Genomic DNA, 22776 nt, shown 5'->3' on the forward strand with positions numbered 1-22776 from the left:
GAAGATGTTCCTTCTTGGTCAAAATCAGTAATTATTTCTTCGAAATCTAAAGTGTAACAAACCTGTAACTTATTAAGATGCTTTATCTACTTTCAACTCCGCAAAAGTCCGAAATGAGCATAAACATGAAAATGTTTATTTAGCTTGGTTGGTTGGTGGCAAAGGATTTTGCACGCAATAACAACGCTTCATTAAAATTCGGATTTTATAGTTGCATTTAAAAATCATCTTGTATGAGTTTTTAAAATCGCAACTATCCTAAGGTAGGATGAAAACTTAAGAATAAGTCTTAAGTATAAGTAAAGGAGTTGAATTGTATGTTTTGATCATGTGATAAAACTTTTCTCGAATTGTCGAGTAGTTCTGTTTATACATGGAGTTTAGTGGGAGTAATGTGGTGTTACTAGTCTTATGTGTAAGGGACATATTGATCATTGTGAATGATGGAACACTTAGGAGAAGAATAATACATCTCTAAAGTATCCAGACCTATAAAGTTAGTTCTAAGAGGATATTAGCGTTAAATGAATATTCTTATGTTAACAAGAATCTTGACAAGTTCAAAAGTATTGAACATGTAGAAATTGAATCCACATGCTTCCGCTACGGGATTAATTCATTACGCTAAGATGTATCACCATTCTTAAACTTAATATACTTGGAGTATGACGAGAAGTTACAAATCGAATCATTGAGAGAAGTCTCTATATAGCCACATAGTTCATTAGTTAGTACTCAAGAAGTATTAAAGATATGAAGCTAAGCATTTAGAATTGAGATGGATTTATGTGCAAGGAGTTACACAAAAACCATATTCTAAACACATAAGGATGGTTAGAGAACCATTTTGGCTATATTATTTAAGGAGGATATCTGCTAGAAACATCCTAGGCAGTTGAACAATGAGATATACACAACGGAAATTGAGTACACTTGCAATAACGAGATATGCAAGAAGAAGGGGATGATATTAGGATTCGGTTTTATGAATTGGAGGAACTATGGAAGTTCGTTCCAATAACCGAAGGTCCTATCCCTACACACTGTGAGGACAGTGGGAGTTATTCAAAGGCAAGAGAGCCTATGTCCAGATTGGATCTAGACACGTACTCAAAAAAGTTCTTATAATACAAGATTATACACAAAATGGGAAATAGTATATATAATAAGGTTAGGGAAAGTGCAAAGTGTTGCTGAAACTTGCTAACGAAGGCCTTTTCATAGGCTAAGCATGATAAGTCATGCCATTTCAATTGAGTTGAAATGTGCAATTATATACAAAATGGAATATGGATTATAGATTATGTAGTAATTGACATTGTATCAATTTTACATATGTGATAATGCATTCATCGTTTGAGTTTAATTAAAAACTCTTTTATTGTTTTGTTATATCCAAATAGGTTGTATGGATAACGTTGAACCCTATTAAAGTGAACTGGATTAACATAGTATTGGCCCCTAGTTGCTTATATGAGGTGACGTCTCGAAGTGACTAGAGTGTGATGCGATCGATGGCAAGTTCAAGTGCCATAGAGTCATATGGCATGACTAGTCGATCACATAGGCAGACTGTATGGGACACTCTGTCGGGCAGTGACCGCTTATAGAGTTCTGGCAATTTTTATAAATCCTGGTCGTGGCGAGAGCTACTATTGTATTCTTTTGAGTCGATTCTTTGACTAGAGACTGTTCGCCCAAGGTGGCACAGTTTCAAAGTTACTTTGATTTATGCTCTACGATTTTCGTAACTGAGATCAAATGGGCATCTTTTGGGTCATGATGAGTTGTGGCTATACGAAGGGAATAGTGCGATAGGAATTGTCCATCCCCTTATCAGGGTTATCTAAAATCTCAGGGCCACTCGAGGAGTAGTGAACTGAAAATGCGTGGCCACGCTCGGAAGGTATCTACGGTAGATAATTTCGGTCAAACAGTTACTCTCCAGATCGAGGAAACCACTCAAGACATGATCAAATGCAAGTACGACCTGCAAGACACCTTGCATTGAGTGGGAGATGATGTAATAGGACAAGAGAATTGGTGACGCACCCTTGTCTCGAACAAGTGGGAGATTGTTGGAGTATGTGTCCTCAACAATAGTGCGATCACATGTTTAAATCTCATAATAAGAATACGTAAGGGATGATTCAATTATGTATTCAACTGATCAACATTAATTGGTAATGATTGGCTAACTAGAGTTTGACATTACTGTCGTTTCACGGTGGTGATCAGTTGATCCCTTAAGGTCACACCTATAGGACAATTCCCTTAATAGATAAGTTGATTAATTGTATATCGATACAAGTTAATCAATTCCTTAAATTTGAACAATTCATTTGTGAGTGAGAATTTTTGTATCTTATTGTACTTTGATAAAATAAGATTTATTTTAGTAATTAAAAGATTTCATTACAAAAATTCATTATTGTTTGTGAAACAATTAAATTAAGAATGATTGAATAATTATAATTGCAAAATGTTGTGAATTATATTTATATGACCCATTTTAATAATTCTAATCATGTATTACTAGTTAATTTGTCACAAGTAATTTATTTGTTATAAAATGATATTTAAGGGGTTAAATATGCATTAAAATACATGTGGGCATCGTGTGTGACACATGACCTACCTTATTACAAATGACAAATTGAGAAACATAAAATGGATGTTCATATTATGGGTGAACCGAAAAATGGAGGGATTAAGGAGTTAGTGGGTGTTTTTATTTTAATTGTTAAAATAAAACACTATGATTACCTAATTGCTAGCCTTTTACACATATGTTTTAGAGAAGAGCAAAAGCAAAAGGGTGAAGGCCATGCATTGGCCTTCTAGACCCCCAAACCGGCTCCCCCTTCCATTATAGAGAAAATTGTTCTCTATTATTTATTTTATCATTCTTATTCATTTTTCTCCGACTGCTCTCTAAAAGTAGTTTTTAGATGATATAAAATTTTTCAACCATATTCTAATATTACAATTTATTATTACTAGTGTAGTAATACAAATATAATTAGAATTATTAAGGATATCTAATATATTAATCTAGTTAATTAGTATATTAGTATTAAGGGACTGTTTTGGGTGCAATCAAGAGGAGACTTTCTAATTTCAAAGTTTGAGTTTATGGAGGATCATTCCAATGTATTAATCTCAAGAACAAGTGAAGGTAGGAGACCTTACTTGTGCCCAAAATTCGGTACATTTACAATGTAAGGAAACTCGATTCTTTTCCTTATTTCATTATTTTGTTATGCATGCACGAGATCCACATAAATATAAATTATGGGTAATTTATAAAATGAATTAGATGAGTCTAATAGGGGTATATGAACCCAACACCCGGAAGTAGTCTTCATAAAAAAATGAGCACAGGAGACGATTTGTGAAGCTACTAGGTAAGGAATTTGAGCCTACTCGTTTCATTTGTCGTAACATCTTGGATAAACATGGTATAGAATGTCAAACCGAGTCCTTCTTTAGAAGAATGGGTCTGGAGACAATGTTTAATATGTATGAGGTGACATATCTTAGCCTCACATTGGAGTTTTTGTGTAGTCTCAAAGTTTTTGAAGAAGAAAGATATGGGGTATGTTTGGAATTTCGCTAGTGTAATGAAACCCATCGGATCCAGTTGGGTACTTTTGGTGGAATTTTTGAACTTGAAATACTCGAGACCGACCTTGAGAAACCCATAGGGTTCACGGATTCACACTTGTGGAGAGCGATTACCGGTTTGGAATTAAATGGTTTTAAGAGGTGTCATGCTTTCTATATTCATCATCCGGTCATTAGAGCGCGACATCAATTTATTGCGGGGACTATCAATGGTAGGAGTGATACGGGAAGCGTTAGTCAACTTGACATGACTTTCCTAGAGTCATATTTGAATGTCCAACGATTACCAAACTACAACTTTAACCCCGCACTTGATTTGCTTGTCCAGTTTCAAGCTCTAGCAAGAGGTACGACTAAGTCCAAGGGAATTCTGATTGGTGGCCTTGTGACTAGGATGGCCAATGTGTTATATCCGTTGTTCAATGATGATGAGAGATATATAGCTCTACCCGGGGATACTTTAATAGACGAAAAGGCTATCTTTCGGTTTCACAAATGGTACAAGTATAATGAGTCGGGAAGCATTGATTGGTATACGAAGGAGAGAACTACATTCACCCTTCCTTGTTGGAACCTCCCTCCCACCGAGCCTAGGTCAAGCTACCTTGCACCTATGCCGAGCTACCTCCTCCCCATTGAGAGGATTGTGGCTCCACCACCTAGGAGACATGAGGAGGTGCCTCATACTCCTTCCCATGCACCATCACCATCCCAAGGTCCAAGCCTTGGCTTCCCACCATTCCTTCATGGTGTTCGGCCCACTTATGCGGAGATACCCCCATATCCCCATGTCTACCGACCCTATACTCCTCCTCCTTACAACACCCCACCATCGGGCATTGATATCTTGATGGGTATGATGAGCAACATGGATTTTAGGATCCACCGTGGGCAAGAAGATAACTATTTGGCCCTTTACCCTCAATATTACCACATGGCTCAACAACGGTTCATTGATTCTAACGGTCCTAGGCCTTCTTAGGTGCAACTGCACCTTGTGTTCCCAAACCAAGGCATGAATGAAGATGATCAAAGAGGAGGAGAGGAAGAGAGGAGGAAGAAGAAGAGAGTAGAGATGATGATATCCCCAATGAAGGGGGGTTTGATTGAGATCATGATTGTAAGAACCCTTTCTATCTATATCTCTCATGTATAGTTGCATTGCATTACATTTTAGATTAGATTGCATTCTAGTTTACATTTCATCGCACTTGCATTTAGTCATATATCTACATATACCTTGCATTTATGTAGTTACCTCAGGATTAAATCCCTTTCTTCCTACATTAGCAATAGTGTTTAAAATCGGTTTGGGGAGGTTAAACCATGAAGTGACATACATTATAATTAATCATATAGTTTAGGCTTGTATTTGTATTATATTCCATATTGCATTTGCATTAGTTAGTTCATATAATATAGTTTGCATTGTAATATATATCACATGTCTCATAGTCACTAATGACCAAACCTATTCCTTTGTACACTAGAAATAGTGCTTAAATCAGTTTGGGGAGGTTTGATCATAGGTGACCTAAGCTAATTTAAATTATATTCCAATTTAATAGAAAACATGCATCATCTAGTGTAGTTTTGATTGCATTCATTTGTTATTTATGTCATATAGAATTGCATTTACTTAGAGCATGTATTCACTCATATCATTGCATTTGCATTTGTACTTCAATTTACATAAATCCAAAAATCCAAATACAAGTATTTCCTTTTTATTCCTACTCCTACACGTACATTGAAGACAATGTCCAAAATAAAGTGGGGGATGGGAATTTATATCCCAAAATACATAAAAATTGAAAAATCTCGAAAAATTCCAAAAATATGTTCTTTAATTTCATAAAAATAAAATCCATAAAAATTTGAAATTTACAAAACCAAAAACATGTTCTTTAATTTAGTAGTGTAGAATTGTATATACTTGTGTTTTTGTTCTCTTCTCACATAGATACGACACTACATTTGAGGCATTAGCAAGGGAATGTGAAGACCGTTTGGTATGATTGCTCTAATCCCTATTTCCCTTCCATTTCTTTTCATTATTCATATGAGGAGGATGGGCTTACATGCCAAGGAGGATGTGGTGTATTTTGTTGTTGCAGTTTGTGTACCTATGTATTGTTAGGAGTTGCATCTAGATTACATGGCGTACTAGTTGGGAGAAGCATTTGCATTTAGACTTATATATATGTAGGTTGCATCATGGCATATAGTTGCATTTAGAAAAGTTTTTGAAGAAGCCTAATTGAGAAATTTGACAAGTGTGCATAGGCCAGTATAGACTCTCTTTCTACTTATCACTTTGTTCACTAGAATAGTCTTAAAACACCCTTTTTAGTGTCATTCTATTATCGTTCGACCTATGCACATGAGCCTAGTCAAGAGTACCTTGTAGTGTGATAACTCCTTGGCTACCGTTTATTCCAAGGTGACCCTCAATGCCATGCAACCGTTCTTTCATTTTTACCATCTATCATTTTGTTAACCAAAGGGGAATGGGCACAAAATCATCAAATTGAGTTCAAGTTCCAAAATCAAAGTCAAATGTTTGCAATTACATCAATGAAATGAGGAGCAAAAATAGACTCCTATGCTTTTGTAGAAGTACCCTTGGTACAAATGGGTTACTCTCAAAATGTTCAAAAATGCAAAGTTGAAAATTGCCAAGTCAAAAATGCCAAATCATCAAAAATGGCAAAAGAATTGTTCTTAAAATGTCAAATGCCACAAAAATGGGGAGGAAACAACTCAAATGCAAACTACTATCATGAAACTCATATACTTTGAAACCCTTTTATTCGTTGATGGTCCAATATTTGTTGCATGGTGGAGAGGAGACGACCCTTACTTTTGTCTAGGAAAGAGGGAGAATTCCGCGATCCTATAATAAGGACTTTACTCTTGACGAAAGCATCTAGTAATTGTGGACGAACGTAACCTAGTTCAACACTACTAGGAGGTGATTTACTTCTATCCTCTTAGACTTAGTAGTTTGTAGAACTAGTATCTATGACGGAATATGTGCCCTTAGGTTGATTCTCTTTTAGTGCTTCCGCCACATAGATGAGGAAATTGGCTATTCTTTTGTAGATGCATCCATTATTTGTTTTGAGTGCCTAATGCTTGGATGAATCATCATTTTGGCAAGCCTCACCTTGCCTTACAAGAAGGCATCTTACTGTTAGGTTTATTTACCTCTTATTAGACTCCTCTAATAGTGAACTAATGAACTTCTTAATTATTTGTTCTTTAGATCTAGTCCATGCATAACAAAATAAGAGATTTATGAGGAAAAACAACATCCCTTACATTGTAATATGGTTCGAAATATAGGGCACAAGTAAGGTCATCTTTCTTCACTTGTTCTTGAGCTTAATGTGTTGGATGATCCTCCAAAATCCCAAAGTAGATATCCTCCTTAGATTGCACCCAAGACTTATCCCTTAAACTAGTATACTAATTAACTAGATTAATAAACTAGTATCCTTAAATTAATTCTAATATAATTACTATTACTCCACTAGTAATCTTTATTTGATATTAGAATGGATGAACAAATGCTTGTGTATCTAAAAACCTTGTTTTAGAGAGATTGAGAGAATATGAGAGTATTTGCATGTAGAAGATTTGTTAATGAATGAGTGAATGTGTAAGTGTGATAAGAGAACAAAATTCTCTAAAAGAGAAGAGGAAAACCGGTGGAGGGCAAGGGAGTAGTGCCAAGAATTGAAATCTCCTTTTCCTTTTACTCTTACCAACAATTTAGGTGTGTAAGGCTAGTATGCATAGGTTCAATTATTTATTATTTCATCACATAACATAAAATAATCACAACCCACTAATACTCCCTCCATTCCGGTCCAACACACTTTAAATGGACTACCATTTTATTTTGTCAATTTGTCATTTGTCACACAATATGTCACATGTAGTATGTTACATGTTATTAATTAATTTAATGCATATTTATCACATAAATATCATTTTACAAATCATCTTTTTCTCTCTCTTTAACAAACTTTCTCTCTCTTTAACAAACTTTCTCTCTTTTTTCGGAAAAAACAAAAATATCACCATTTTTCTATGCTTTTCTTCGCTACTCTGTTCTTCTACGGTTAATCCATGGCGAGAACTCGAGGCAGCATAGCACGGAATCGTCCTCATACTAGTACTCCTAAAGCTCCGATTCCTTCAGATAGTTCAATTGTTGTTAATGGTGATGTTTCCATGGCGGAATTTCAAGCTCCCATGGAATTGGGGACAGTTAATGAGTTGATTTCTTCTGCAATAAAAGCGGCTGGTATCACTCGTTCTTCTCCTCTTTCATCTAAGCTTTCTTCTGCTAATTCTATTCCTATGTCTACTACTTTGATTGAACCAAACCCTAATTCATCCTCGGATGTTTTAGCGATTGATGTCTCAAAGGTAGTTGATCATTCGGAGAAATTCAGTGTTCTAGTGGATAATACTGTGGTTCCTTCAGTTTCGTTGACGTCTGTTCCTGTGGTTTCTGATGTTGTGGGTAAAACTCCAGTTAAAACTTGGTCTCATGTGGTTAAAGCACCACAAAATTTGGGTATGAGCTTACATTTTTGTCAAAATAGTGTTGTTGCTTCTGAAATTGATATTGAGGAAACTGATTTTGTGGATGAACTCAAGATTTGGGAATTTACTTTAATGGGTAATGTGATTGGGGCAAAGCCGACTGTGGACAAGGCCCTCGGGAACTGCGTCCGCGGGATCCACACCAGGCATAATCGACTCGAGGTTCTTTCGAATCGAATTAAGACATATTAGAGTCGCCACCAAGTTTTTTGGGAACTTGGAACCGTTCAAGTCAACTTTACACCTTTCATCGAAAAGCATAAAGCCCATCGACTACGAGTGATTAAAGATAAAGACTTGTACCCTATATCACTCGATTTGAATGACTCTCGTAATCCAATGGTATTTAGACGGATCCACAAACCATAGATCTTGAGTAAGGGGTGAGGGTACGTGTTGGGAAGCCCATAAGGACACCCAACCCCGCCCGTCGATAACGGCCTCTACTAAGTCAAGTGTCGGAGTTCAAACAAGGTCATAGCTACTACGATATATGAAATGCAAACATCGTTTTAAACCCTAACATGTGACAACAATTTCTATGTCGTTTTAAATGCAACTAAACTAACTTCGTCGAAGTTGTAATTTAGCATGTGGGTTGATTAATATAACAACATACAAAATAAAGCAAACACGCGTTTTGGAAACTTTCTGGACAGCGATTTTCAAACGATGATATCTCCCTCGTTTCACGACGAAAATTCGACTTAAAAGATGTTTTGAAAACTAGAAAGAGAGGAGAATAGGGATCTTAAAACAACCCCTGCTCGTTTTGGGTTATTGGGCACGAAAAACGAGCACAAACAGAACTGGACAGACAAGAATAAACCGCGAAAACAGAGTGTTATTTCACTCTGTTTTTCGAGGGATTTCGTGTACTCTCAAGGGCAATTTGGCTCGTAAATCTTTGTCTAATGTGTAGATGGATGTTATGTGGTTAATTAGGAACAAGAAACTCGAGTTTTTATGGAGGTTTGATGGAGGAACGAATGGGTTTTCGAAGAGGACACACAAACAGTTTCAGTTTGTGTGTCGGTTTGGTTTAGGGTTTTTGAAGGATGTTTAGGGTTTGTTTCTGAGGTTTAAAGCTTGTGGGTGATGTTTGGATGTATCAATAACTTAGAGGAATCAATGTATGGTGAAGGGGTGGTATTTATAGGGAGTTAAAATAGGTTAAAAGAGAGGGAGGGGTAATCGGGCTTCATCCTGTATGGCTGCTGTCCAGCCGTTTTTGTGAGGGTTTGAGGGGAGTTTTCTTGGTGATTAAGCTAGGATAATATCGGTAGGATACTAGGGTATGGGTTAGGGTTAATGGGTACGGGTCTTGGTAGTGTTTGGAGCGGGTTTGGGCTCGGGAATTGAGCTGCCAAAACAGGGGCTGCTCGGTTTATGCGTGGGCTGGTTGGGGTTGTTTGGGACGAGAATCTGGGCCGTGGATAGGGGGTTCGAACAAGGGTGAATGGGTATTGGTCTAGGTTGGTTAGTGTACTCGAGATTCGTGCCAATTCGTAAAGGAAACGGGCTAAAAAACCGAGCTAAAATCGAGCTCAAAAACAAGTGTTCAAAACGAGTTCTTTTCGATTTTCAAATCGATTTTTCAAATCGAATAACCCATTAAAATAAATGACTTTTCAAATCAAATATACTCATAAAATGATTTTTCAAATCAATTATTTATTTTATTTTCAATAAAATAAACTTGGGAAAATAAATTCAAAATACAAATAAAATAAATTGAATTTACCTAAAAAACCATAATTTAAATATCATTTAAATTAACAAAATGAACCCACTTAAAAAAACATTAATTTAAAAATCATTTAAATTAATAAAAAAGAATTCACTTAAAAAAACATTAATTTAAATATCATTTAAATTAATAAAATACTTCATCGACGACGCCCATTCTACCTCGTAAAACGAGCTCCAAATAATGACAGTGACAACTAAAGAATACATGTGTCCTATCATCATCGGGTGTTTGTCGGGTTCTCTATAAATTCCAATATCGACGGATACGGGTATCTACAGAGCCCCCACTTTGACTGAGGCTTGGACAAGGCGAAAGTCAAAGTATACCCCAGTCCCTTTCGACCGAGGATTCTTTGGTCGTTTATAGTCCATTAGACTTGCGTATATAAGCTCGCCTTGACCATAAGAAGAGATCATACCGAAACTTCGTTGGGGATTAACTCTTCTACTCTTTGTTGCGTCGAATTATCATTGTTGGTCATCGACCCATAAATTGCATAAATGGTGGGTTGAGCCTTATCCTTAGGCGCCTACGTATCCGTTTCTGACGGAATCAAACCTGCGTCGTAGTTCGGCAATTTCTTGACACATGCCCAAAGTTTATCATCTCACTGGCGTTTGTCCAAAATTCATCATCTCACGACATTTGCCCAAAATTTGTCATCTCTGGCACTTGTCCGAATGGGACGGGACTTTCCAAGGAGGTTGCCACCGCTTTCATCATTTGCTTTCAGCTACGGAATTCTTCCATTTCATACTCTTGTATTGAATTGAATTCTTGATGGATATCATCCTTTACATCTTGATAATGGTCTCTGAAGCCAACGGCTTTATATCCTGCTACATTTGAAGCACAAAAGCGTACTAGCAATAATCATCACATAAGCACATTTGGCTCATCGATCCTAAAATTAGATTATTTGAAAGATTGGGTCATCGACTCGAAAATTGAACTTGAAAATTTTGAAAAAACTGGGCCATCGACCCGAAGTTTGAATTTGACATCACTTGGAATGTTGGGTCATCGACCCGAAATTTGAGTTTGAAAGACTGGGTCATCGACCCGAGATTTGAACATGTTGAAAATTTTGAATAATTGGGCTATCGACCCAAATTTTGAATTTGAGATGAATCACTTGGATGTTGGGTCGTCGACCCAAAATTTGATTTTGAACTTGGATCATCTATCCATAATGCGCAAAAAGTTTTTGAAATTTTGAAATTTTGAAATATCTGGCATTTTGAAATCGAACCTTGATGGGTGAGCATGAAATACGACTCAGACATACTATATGACTCGTGAACGTGGGCGTAGCCCGCTACCGCAAAACAAAAAAAAGAAAACAAAACCGTAAGTGTGCGCGGGTTTTAATTCAAATATTGACTTGCTGGGGGTAAAAATGTAAATTAGCCGTTCTGGCGTTCCCCAAAATGCGATAGATGTGCGAAAACCCGATGCATCGTGCCAAAGACTGGTGTGAACTGGGGCGGGCCTAAGAGGCGCGCGACCCAAGGCCCACACGGCTCAGAAAAAACGGCACCCTAGGGGTGTCATCCTAGATGCTTCCTTCCCTTATACTTTCTATATATAAAGAAGAGCTGTATTGCCAAATTTATTCTGCTTTCCCTCAAACTGGTGCAAATAACATAAATCATTATGAATAATCTAGTGAGTGCTATGCGATCGTGGGAGACAGACTTCACTGGCGCAGAGAGACAAGAATTAAAGACCGCTCAGCTGGCGCAATTACTTCCCTTACGCCAGATCCCCCTTCAACCTGCGTTGTTGGAGCACTGCCTTAGCTATTGGGATCCTTATAACCATGTCTTTGCTTTTCCCGAGGGGGAGATCTGCCCTCTACCCGAAGAATTTTCTACCCTGGCAGGATGGGATGCCGAGGCCATACCGGCTATACCTAAATTTCATTCAGGGTGGCGTGGAACATATCTAGACTGCCTTGGCCTTTCCAGGACGGAGTCTGAGGGGATAGTTACTGGTGACGAAGTCAACCTTTTTGCTATTCATCGGAAATTTTGTATTTTGCGAGACAGTACTTTATTGCCAGCGTACTGCCGCAGAGCCTTTGGATTGATCATGCTACACCTCTATGTCTTCGAAGGTAGAATGAACAAGACAACTTGTGTAGGACAAGCGAAGCTTTTGTCCATTGTGTCTCAGATGGAGACGGGACATAACCCTTCTTGGATTATTCTTGCTGAAACACTCCGGGGTTTAGATGCTAAGAAGACGAACCCTGGTGCCGATTGGTCGGGATGCTCCCGTCTATTGCAGGTAACAAGATCTATTCTCCTGATTTCGTATCCTTGATTGATTTTCCTTTTATCACAATTCTTGTGTTGTTGCCACGTTTTTGTTGCATTCTGTCACGATTTTGTCACGATTTTGTTGCATTCTGCCACGGTTTTGCTGTATTCTGCCACGATTCCGTTTTTTCTTCCTTTGTTTCTTTTTTTTTTCGTTTTTTTTTTTTCACGTTTTTTTTTTTTTTTTTTTTTTTTTTTTTTTTTTTTTTTTTTTTTTTTTTTTTCTTTTTTCTTTTTCGTCTTTTTCATTTTTTTTCTTCTTTTCTTCAGGTGTGGCTTTGCGAGAGATTTTGGCTCTTCGCCCCGCCGCGTGAGTCCAGCTCGTATCTCGCTCGTATGCTGACTATGCGTGCCAAGCGGTATGAAGACGAGCATCAAAATGACCTTGCCTATTGGCGAAACAAACTGACAGAAGGGGAAGGTCGCACTCTTTGCTGGTTCATGCCTTGGCTTCGCCTCAATTCCTTTACTATCCTTCCGGAAGATGACAAGGCCAGACATTTGCAACTACTGGGTTTAGAGAGGTCTATTCACATTTACCCTGACCGCGTCCTGCGTCAGATGGGACGCAGACAAATAATCCCCAAGTGTGAGGCTGTTCTGGGACGAGCAAGAGAGATGAATTCCTCTATATGTGGTGATTGGCTCAAGAGGTGGCACCGAAGGCATCTTTGGTATGTATCTGCGCGCCCTCAGACTACCTGGGTATCCCCGTCTTATACCAAATGGCTTAAAGAGAAGACCGAAGCAGGTAAGGATTTGTGTCGGAAGGATGAGCTTGTCGACATCAAATATTATGACAAAAGCAGAAGCAGTCGTGACTTCTTTGTTAACGATCTTTCGTCTACATCTGGACCCGAAGCTAGGACTGAGAAGACTCCTAAGACTGACTCACAGGCGACAGGTGTGTGGAAACGGTTGGGTTCAAAGGCACACTCGGACTCAGCCTTAGAAGGGAGGCTTGGTCCTCGCTTGAGTGTAAAAGATAGGCTGGGCCCTCGGGAGGAAATGACGATTCCTCCTAAGAAGCGCGCTAGACAGAACACAACTAGCCCTCCCCCACAGGAGCCTCGGTCACGTGACCCAAAAGGCAAAGGGAAAAAGAAGATGTAGGAGCCTTCGACTCCAATCTATTATTTAATACTACTACTTATTATTTGTTGCTAGCTGTTTTTTTTCTTTTTTGAAGGATGTAATGGGCATCGCCCGATCTTTTAATAAGACTTACTATCTATTAAAATTCCCAGTTTCTGCATAAAGTTTCATTTTATTCAAAGAAGGGTCGGTTGTACTCTTTTAAAGAGCTGCCTACGTATCTGTTATCAACAGAATCAAACCGAGCTCGTAGTTCCACAAAACAAATGCGTACAATCATCGATTTATAACGCTCAAAAAGCAAAAGCAAAAGTGCGCGCGGCCTAGACTCGCTCACGAGCACCGCAATTCAAAATTTTATTTTACGACATTGAGAATGAGTTCTATGGATAGTATTTTTTTGATTGATCCAAATTCGTCGGATTTGCAAAGTCATTTCCATCTAGATCTCGTCGATCGATTGCGCCTCCCGATAATATCTTCTTTACAGGTAAGGACCGGCCCGATTCGGCTTGAATTTTCCCCTCGGGTCAATTGGTAGTAAAGCGCGAACGGACTTTAGGACTAAATCCCCATCTTTTATTCCTCGAGGTTTCACCTTCTTGTTAAATGCCCTTTGTATCCTTTTCTGATAGAGTTGAACAATGGTGTAATGCATTTAACCGTCGCTCGTCGAGCATGACCAAGGAATCGCACTGGCTTGTAGCGATCGCCTTCAGTGGGACGACTTTCTAACAGGATCCTTAAAGAAGAAGGTACCTCTAATTCGATAGGTGAATCGCTTCCATCCCATATGTTAAATAGAACGGAGTTGCTCCGGTGGTTTGTGCGAATAGACGTTCTGTATCCCCACAAAGGCGAACGGTATCTTTTTCGGCCACTCGCGATAATTGTCGGTCATCTTTCCGAGAATCACAGTGATTGTCTTGTTAGCGGCTTCCACCGCACCATTTGTTTGAGGTCGATATGGTGACGACTTGTGGTGTTTGATTTTATACTTTTCAAGTATTACGGCGATTTCAGCACCTGGAAGTGAGTGCCATGGTCGCTAATGAGCTCATGCGGCACCCCATATCTGCAAATGATTTCATTTTGAATGAACTTTGCTACCTGCTTTGCTTGTAGAACTTTGTATGATTTTACTTCTACCCACTTCGTGAAGTAATCGATGGCGACTAGCATGAAACAATGCCCATTGTTCCCGATGGGTTGACCTTTCCAATAATGTCGATTCCCCATGTTGAGAAAGGCCATGGTGATGTCAAAGTATATAATGATGAAGGCGGCACGTCTTTGTATGTTTGCGAAGATTTGGCAATTATGGCGTGTTTGACATATTGGCGACAATCTGTCTCCATCGTGGTCCAATAATACCCTAATCTCATGATTTTACGAACCAAAGATATGGGCATTCATGTGTGGGCCACACTCTCCGTCATGGACTTCTTCCATGACTCTTTTCGCAGTTGGTGAGTCTATGCATCGCAGAAGGATATTTTGCGCGGTCTTCTTGTATAATTGTCCGTCATTGGTTCTAACGAACTGAGCGGCTAGCATTCGAATAGCGCGCTTTCCGCGGTTATCCATGTCAGGTGGATACTCTCCCGATTCTTTAAACTTCAGAATAGCATGATACCACGGTTCGGCCTCGGTTTCTTCTGTGTCTCCGATTACATTAACATAAGCAGGTGATGATCTTCGTTCGACACATATCGGCATAGTATCCATATGATCGGTATGTTGATCGAGCGACTAGCTTTGATAGTGCATCAAAGAACTGGTTTTCGTCTCTGGGGAGGTGCACATACTTGACCTCGGCGAACAACTTTTCTAGTTCCTCGATTTTTGCTTGGTACGGAGCCAAGCTATCACTTCGGGTTTTCCACGTCCCGGCCACTTGATTGATCACTAGTGACGAGTCCCCATGTACTACAAGCTTTTTGATGCCTAACTCGAGAATACTGTGCAAACCGAGTAGGCATGCTTCATATTCAGCCGCGTTATTAGTGACGTTAAAGTCCAACTTGATCGAAATAGGAACATGTTCACCTTCCGGTGAAATGAGCAGAACTCCTATCCCGTATCCCCTATAGTTCGATGCTCCATCGAAATAGAGGTCCCACGTATCATGGTCTATGTGAACGATATCTTCGTCGGGAAACGACCACGTATCCAAAACCTCCGTTTCTTCTATCGGGTTATCCGCCAGGAAGTCTGCAACCGCCCTTCCCTTTATTACTTTCAGCGGTACATATTTCAGGTCGAACTCGGAAAGCATTAGAGTCCATCTTGACACCCTGCCGTTCAGAACCGGTTTTTCAAACAAGTATTTGATTGGGTCCATCTTCGAGTGGATGCAGACACTATGACTGAGCATGTAGTGCCGTAACTTCTTTGTCGCCCATACTAAAGCCAAACATGTCTTTTCGAGCTGAGTATACTTGATTTCATACTCCAAGAACTTTTTTTTTTTTTTTGGTAAAATGTAAGTAATATTATACCAAATGAACCATCACCGAATTACATCAACTGTTTTGAAATTCAGAAAAATATACAACAACTACCATATAGTGAATAAACTAATTAATCCACTCCATATAATCGTCATTGGTTGGTCTCTGTCGTTGTATCACCTGCATTCGTACCATTATATCTTCCTTCACTATTCTGAGTAATACTTCAGGCCTTACCAATCTCTCTTCCAGCCGGCATTTATTTCTTTGTTCCCAGATTCGATAAATTAGAGCCTGCATCCCAGCTGCCACCAGTTTCTTCCTTAGCAAACTTTTGAAACGCTTCTTGATCCACCATTGAACAAAATCAGTCAGTGGAATGCTAACCTGTAGCATATCATTCAGCAATCCCAAGCATATTTTACTATACTCACACTCAAAAAATAAATGCTTATGGCTCTCATCAGCTTGTCCACACAGAATACATCCCATATCTTCACAAATCTTCATCTTTTTCAGTCTATCCCTAGTGAGCAACCTACCATGAACAGCAAGCCATCCAAGGAAGCAATGCTTAGGCAAACTGACATTGTTCCAAACAAAAGGTACCCAATCAACCTTAAGTCCTTGACCTCTGAGCCACTGGTACCCTTGCTGCACAGTGTAACAATTCCCTGATGTTACCCACCACTCCTCTGCATATCCCTCTTTTAGTTTCTCTTTAATTCCATACAGTTTCTTCCAGGCCCAGCTAGCACCAACCTTAGGAATATATGTCTGCCAGTCCTCATTTTTCATATAGACTGCATGTATCCACTTCACCCACAAGTGGTCTTCTTTCTGTGCTATCCACCATATATACTTACCTAGAGCTGCAGTATTCCAACATCTGAGATCCTTATTGCCCAAACCACCCTCAGTTTTAGGTGCACAACACTTATCCCACGCAACTAGAGCAGGGGAATCTGTAATATCTTTACCTTGCCACAAAAAACTTCTGCAAACAGCCTCAATTTTGTTAAGTATACTCACAGGTAGGAGAAAAATGCGTGCCCAGTAACAGTGGAGAGTACTAAGCACAGCCTTAATCAAAACAAGCCTCCCTGCATAAGACAATTTCCTTGCTCCAATTGCTCTTATCCTCTCCACAACTCTCTCCACCAACTTTGCACAATCGCTTGCAGCTAATCGTTTAGAAATTATGGGAACTCCCAGATACTTGAAAGGGAGAGTGCCCATATTGATTCCAGCTAGCTGACAAAGCTCCTCAAGAGCTCCTCTACTAAGTCCATTCCCATACATACAAGACTTGCTTTTATTCATGGCAAGTCCTGAAGCACAAGAAAAAGTCTCAAAAGCTCGTAAAAGAATAGTTACTGACCTCGTCTCCCCTTTGCAGAATAAGAGGAGATCATCAGCAAAACAAAGGTGGGATAGCTTCAGAGGTCTACACAATGGATGATATTTAAACCCTTCATAGTCTTGCACAACTTGAATAATTCGACTAAGGTATTCCATGCATATTGTAAAGAGGAGAGGAGAAAGAGGATCCCCCTGTCTAATCCCTCTTCTAGCTTTAAAGAACCCAAACACCTCGCCATTAAGAGCCAAAGAAAAGGAAGGGGTTGAAATACATTCAACAATTAATTGGACAAACTCATCAGGAAAGTTAAGAGCCACAAGCATGTCCTTCACAAAGCTCCATTCAATACTATCATAGGCCTTCTGCAAATCAATCTTCATTAAAATTCTGGGAGAACAGGCTTTCCTCCCATACAATTTAACTAAATCTTGGCACACCAGTATATTTTCCACAATGTCCCTGCCTTTAACAAAGGCACTTTGATTAGAGCTAATAATACTAGGAAGTACCAGACTTAATCTGTTACAAAGGCACTTGGCTATGCATTTGTAGATCGTATTGCAACAAGCAATGGGTCTAAACTGGGTGACAGACGTAGGCATAGATACTTTGGGGATCAAGGTCAGAATAGTATTATTAATCTGCTTCAGCATTTTACCCTGAGTAAAAAAATCAGTAATTGCTGCACATACAGCAGGCCCCGTGATATTCCAAGTATCCTTAAAAAACTGGCTGCTATAGCCATCAGGCCCAGGTGCCTTAGTCCCTGGAATAGAGAACATTGCCATCTTAATTTCCTCAGGGGTTACAGTCTTAAGTAAACTCATCCTTTGTTCCTGATTCAGTATTCTGCCTTTCTGAACTGTAGGAGTATGAACCTTAGTAACCAGCTTACTGGTGCCCAAGATCTGAATGAAGAAATCCTCAAATGCCTTGTTGATATCCTGGGCAGAATTGTGACACATGCCTGTACTATCATCTATTTTAATCACTTTATTCCTGATCCTCTTAGCCTTCAAGCTAGCATGGAAATAAGCCGTGTTATCATCTCCCTCAAGAGCCCATGCTGCTTTAGATTTTTGTTGTAGGAATTGATGCTTAGCAAGTAACAACGTAGAGTAATCAGTTGCCACAGTTTTCTCAATGGCAATAAGATCAGCATCAAGAGGATTGTGTCTCAATTTCTCCTGAACCTGAGCCAAAGCTATACTAGTGATAGCAGTAGTGTTCTCTATATCATTAAAACACTCCTTGTTCAGGCTCCTCAACTTACCCTTCAACATTTTCAACTTCACCACCACCTTGTACATAAGAGTTCCATCCACATGGACACTCCATTGATCCTCAACAAGTTTACTGAAGTCAGGACTAAGAGACCACATATTGTAATATTTAAATGGAGCTTTCCTTCTCTTCTCCTGCTCCCCAAAACTCACCACACACGGGCAATGATCAAATAGACCCTCTGGCATAAAATTTGCAAAAGCCTCAGGGAATTTGGTTAACCATTCTCCATTCACCATACATCTATCCAACCTGCTATACTTTCTAGTTTCCACCTTCTGCTTATTATTCCACGTGAAGTAAGATCCAACAGCCTTAATATCCATTAATTGGCAATAATCAACACACTCCTGGAAAGGCTGTATTTCAGCAATGGTTACTTCTCCTCCAATCCTTTCTTGAAATCCTAACACATTATTAAAATCCCCCCCCAAGGCCCAAGCACCCTTGGAGATGTCATTATACTTTTTCAGTCTCTTCCATAAGTCACCCCTCATGGTCTGGTCATTAAATCCATACACACAAGTAAACCAGAAATCTCTATTATTTATTTTATCCTTCACAAAAGCATGGATTGTGTGACTAGTGATATCCTCAATACTCACATCAAAAGCTTGAGGGCTCCACAACAGCCACACCCTACCACCTTTATGCTTACTATTATTAGTGCAAATAGCCCAAGAAGAGCAAATATTATTCCTAACTGTCAACCAATTATTACTTCTCACTTTTGTTTCAACTAGCCCAAACAGCCCTATATGATTATTATGCATAAACCATTTAACCTCCTTTTGTTTATTTTGGCTGTTCAGTCCCCTTACATTCCAGAACCCAATATTATCCATTATCCTTCCTGAGATGGGATCCTTCATCAACTAACCTTTCCATTCGTGTTCTCCCACTACTCAGTCCCCCCTTAGCCATCTGAACAGATTTATGAATAGCACTGTTAAATACCTCCATAAATGTTGCTTTTCCTGGCACACCTTCTACACCATTCTGAGAATTCATCCTGGTAAGAATCCTAACTGGGGTTGAGACTGTACCATTCACATGAGGAGTGACCAACACAGGTGATTCAGTCCTCTTTGGTTCAACTGTAACTTTCATTGGAACTGGAACAGTTGTTTGTCCAGCCACAGGTTTCACCACAGGTCTCCACACCTGTTTAGTAACAACCTTTGGCTTGGCCTTAATTTTATCAGTAGTCTTTCTACACTGATCAGCTACATGTCCCATTCCTTTGCAGTGTGTGCAAGTAATGGGGAGCCAATCATACTCCACCTTTACTTTTTGCACACCCCCTTTCTCATCCTTAAATTCAATAAAATCAGGAAAACTTTGTGACATAGGCACTTTAACAAGTATCTTGGCAAAATTGAGCAGCGTCTTATGTTCAGTAGCCTCATCACATCTCATAAACTCTCCAATTATACCACTGATTTTCTTCAAAGCATTCTTACCCCAAAATTTTAACTCAAGCCCTATCAATTTTATCCAAATGGGAACATTGGTAATCTCTTGTTTAACTAACTCAGCATCTGCACTCCATTCCTGGATAATTACAGGCTTGTTATCAAACATGAGTTGGTCAGACTTCAAGGCTTTTTGTTGCATCTCAAGGGTTTTGAATCGTATTAAGAAAATCCCATTGGGCATAAAAGACACCTTATCAACATCAAATTTACTCCAGACTCTCCTTATAAACCCATCTACCACATTCCAAGGGGGGTTCGCTCCTAAAATATAACCAAAAACAGATGTTTTCCAGTAATTTATCTCAGAAGCAACATCATCCTCAGAAAGTTGTATTAATACCTTTGAAGACGGCTTGGAGACAGTTTTCTGCATATGCTGCTTAAGTTTCTTACTCATAACCTCTTTCCAAGTGCCATCCTCTTGTTGCGTGATTTCAGAATCCAATTCCTCCTCAATTTCTTCCGGAATATCATCAAGGTCCAGCTCAAGATCATATGGGAGCAGGCACCTCGCAGGATTTTTCGAACTGAGTTGAATCGTCTCTCCTTCCTCTAATAATTCCTCCTCAAGCACACTATATCTGCTGCCTTTCGATTTATTTCCAGAATTCTGTGATTTTTTTGGATTTTTTTGTGTTTTTTTAGATCGAGCCATTGCAGAATCTAATCAACAAAATCAAAATTAGGGTTTCAGAACAATGGAAGACTCCAAGAACTTTTTACTAATGTAGTAAATTGCTCTTTCCTCTTTATCGACCGTCTGCACAGGCCAAAGATTGCCCCCATTGCAGATCGAATCGTAAGATACAACAAAAGTGGTAACCCTTGACCGTTGGTGGGCTAAGCACGGGAGGGGAAGATAGTATTTCTTTGATCTTATCGAACGCAGCTTGACAGTGATCATCCCATACGACGTGTTCCCCGACCTTCAATTTCTTGAAAATTGGCTCGCATATCATCGTTAGCCTTGCCACGAACCGACTTATATATTGGATTCTTCCCAGGAAACCTCGAATTTCCTTCTCGGTTTTCGGGTGAGGCATTTCCATTATAGCCTTTATTTTTGATGGGTCCACCTCGATGCCACGGTGGCTCACGATGTGACCCAACAGTTTGCCGGATGTGACTCCGAATGCGCATTTTTGTGGATTCAGCCTCATGTTATACTTGCGCAATCGTTCGAAGAATTTGCGTAGTGTACCAAGGTGGCCATCACGCTCCTTTGACTTGACAATCATGTCGTCGACATAAACCTCGACCTCCTTGTGCATCAAATCATGTAACAATGTTGTCGCGGTCCTCTGGTATGTAGCCCCTGCGTTTATCAACCCAAAAGGGCATTCTTTGTGTAGCAATAGGTTCCCCATTGCGTTCGAACGCTTGATCTTATGCATATCTTCTTTGCCATCTTGATCGATTATAACCGGCGTATCCATCCATGAAGGATAGTAACGCGTGTTTTGCCGTGTTGTCAACCAGGATGTCGATGTGAGGTAATGGGAAATCGTCCTTCGGACTTGCCTTGTTTAAATCCCGGAAATCAACACAAACCCGAACTTTACCATCTTTCTTAGGCACTGGAACGACGTTAGCCACCCAGTCCGAGTATTCTGACACCTTGATGAACCCGACTTTGAGCCGCTTGTCGATTTCTTCTTTGACCTTGAGAGACCAATCTGTATGCATTTTGCGTAGTTTTCGCTTGACCGGCTTATATCCCGGCTTGATTGGGATCTGTGCTCTCGCAATTTCCCTATCAATGCCTGGCATGTCTTTGTAGGACCATGCGAAAACATCTTTGAACTCATGCAACAAATCAATGAACCCTTGTCTTTCGGTGGGACTTAAAGTAGTTCCTATTTTAAGCTCCTGTGGCTCTAAGGTTGTACCTACATTGATGGTTTCGGTATCTTCGATGATCGAAGTTTTCTGTTCGTACTCTTCCAACCCTTTTATCAACTGTAGAGGTGGTTCCATTTCTTCTTCTTCTTCTTCTTCTTCTTCTTCGACCAACTGTTCATCCTCGACCTCAGTCTCAATGTCATTATTAAAACAATCATTTTCCAAGTTTGAATTGCAATGTAAGTAAGACAAGTCGTAAGCAAACTGGTTCATATTATTATTGATTTGAAATTGCGCGAAATGCGCTAACATTTGAGCCAACTGATCAGAGCTTAGTGGCGAGATAGGGGTATTCGGGATAGGCCCCGGAATACCACCATTAGGAAAAGGTGCATAGGAAGGGAAAGCTAGGGGAGGGGTATTTTCAACACCTGACTCCTTAGACTCAATCTTAGGACCTAACTCAGACTCAGACTCCGACTCAGACTCAGACTCAGAATCGGTAACATCATCTGGCTTGAACATCTCTCCTTCTCCCGTTGTCAACTTGAAAAGAAGTCCTTTGTTGTCAGTCCACTTGATTGTTTTCCGCCATCCCGTGTTGGTCCTAAGAGGATCCACATCGGTGATGAGGGTAGATGGGTCAAACCGCTCGCTTCTCAGGATCATGCTTACCAAATCTTCGTTTGGCATTGGTGATTTCTTCTCTTCACCGAAAAGAAGACCCATAGCTTTCTCGTCATTTATCGGATCCGGTTTGGTTTCTACGGGCATCACGGTCAGAATGTCTTCAGGGATGTAGTAGCAATCTTGGAATACTTCGATTCCTGGGACCATAAGGTTCTTCTTTGGGTCGAAGATAGGTTCGGGGAAGTCCATGCAAAGGAGTTCTTCCCCAGCTTTCACGAAGTGACCATTAAGAGTTAGGTGATACGGT

The sequence above is a fragment of the Silene latifolia genome, unplaced genomic scaffold (genome assembly GCF_048544455.1).
Source record: "Silene latifolia isolate original U9 population unplaced genomic scaffold, ASM4854445v1 scaffold_122, whole genome shotgun sequence".
Taxonomy (NCBI): domain Eukaryota; kingdom Viridiplantae; phylum Streptophyta; class Magnoliopsida; order Caryophyllales; family Caryophyllaceae; genus Silene; species Silene latifolia.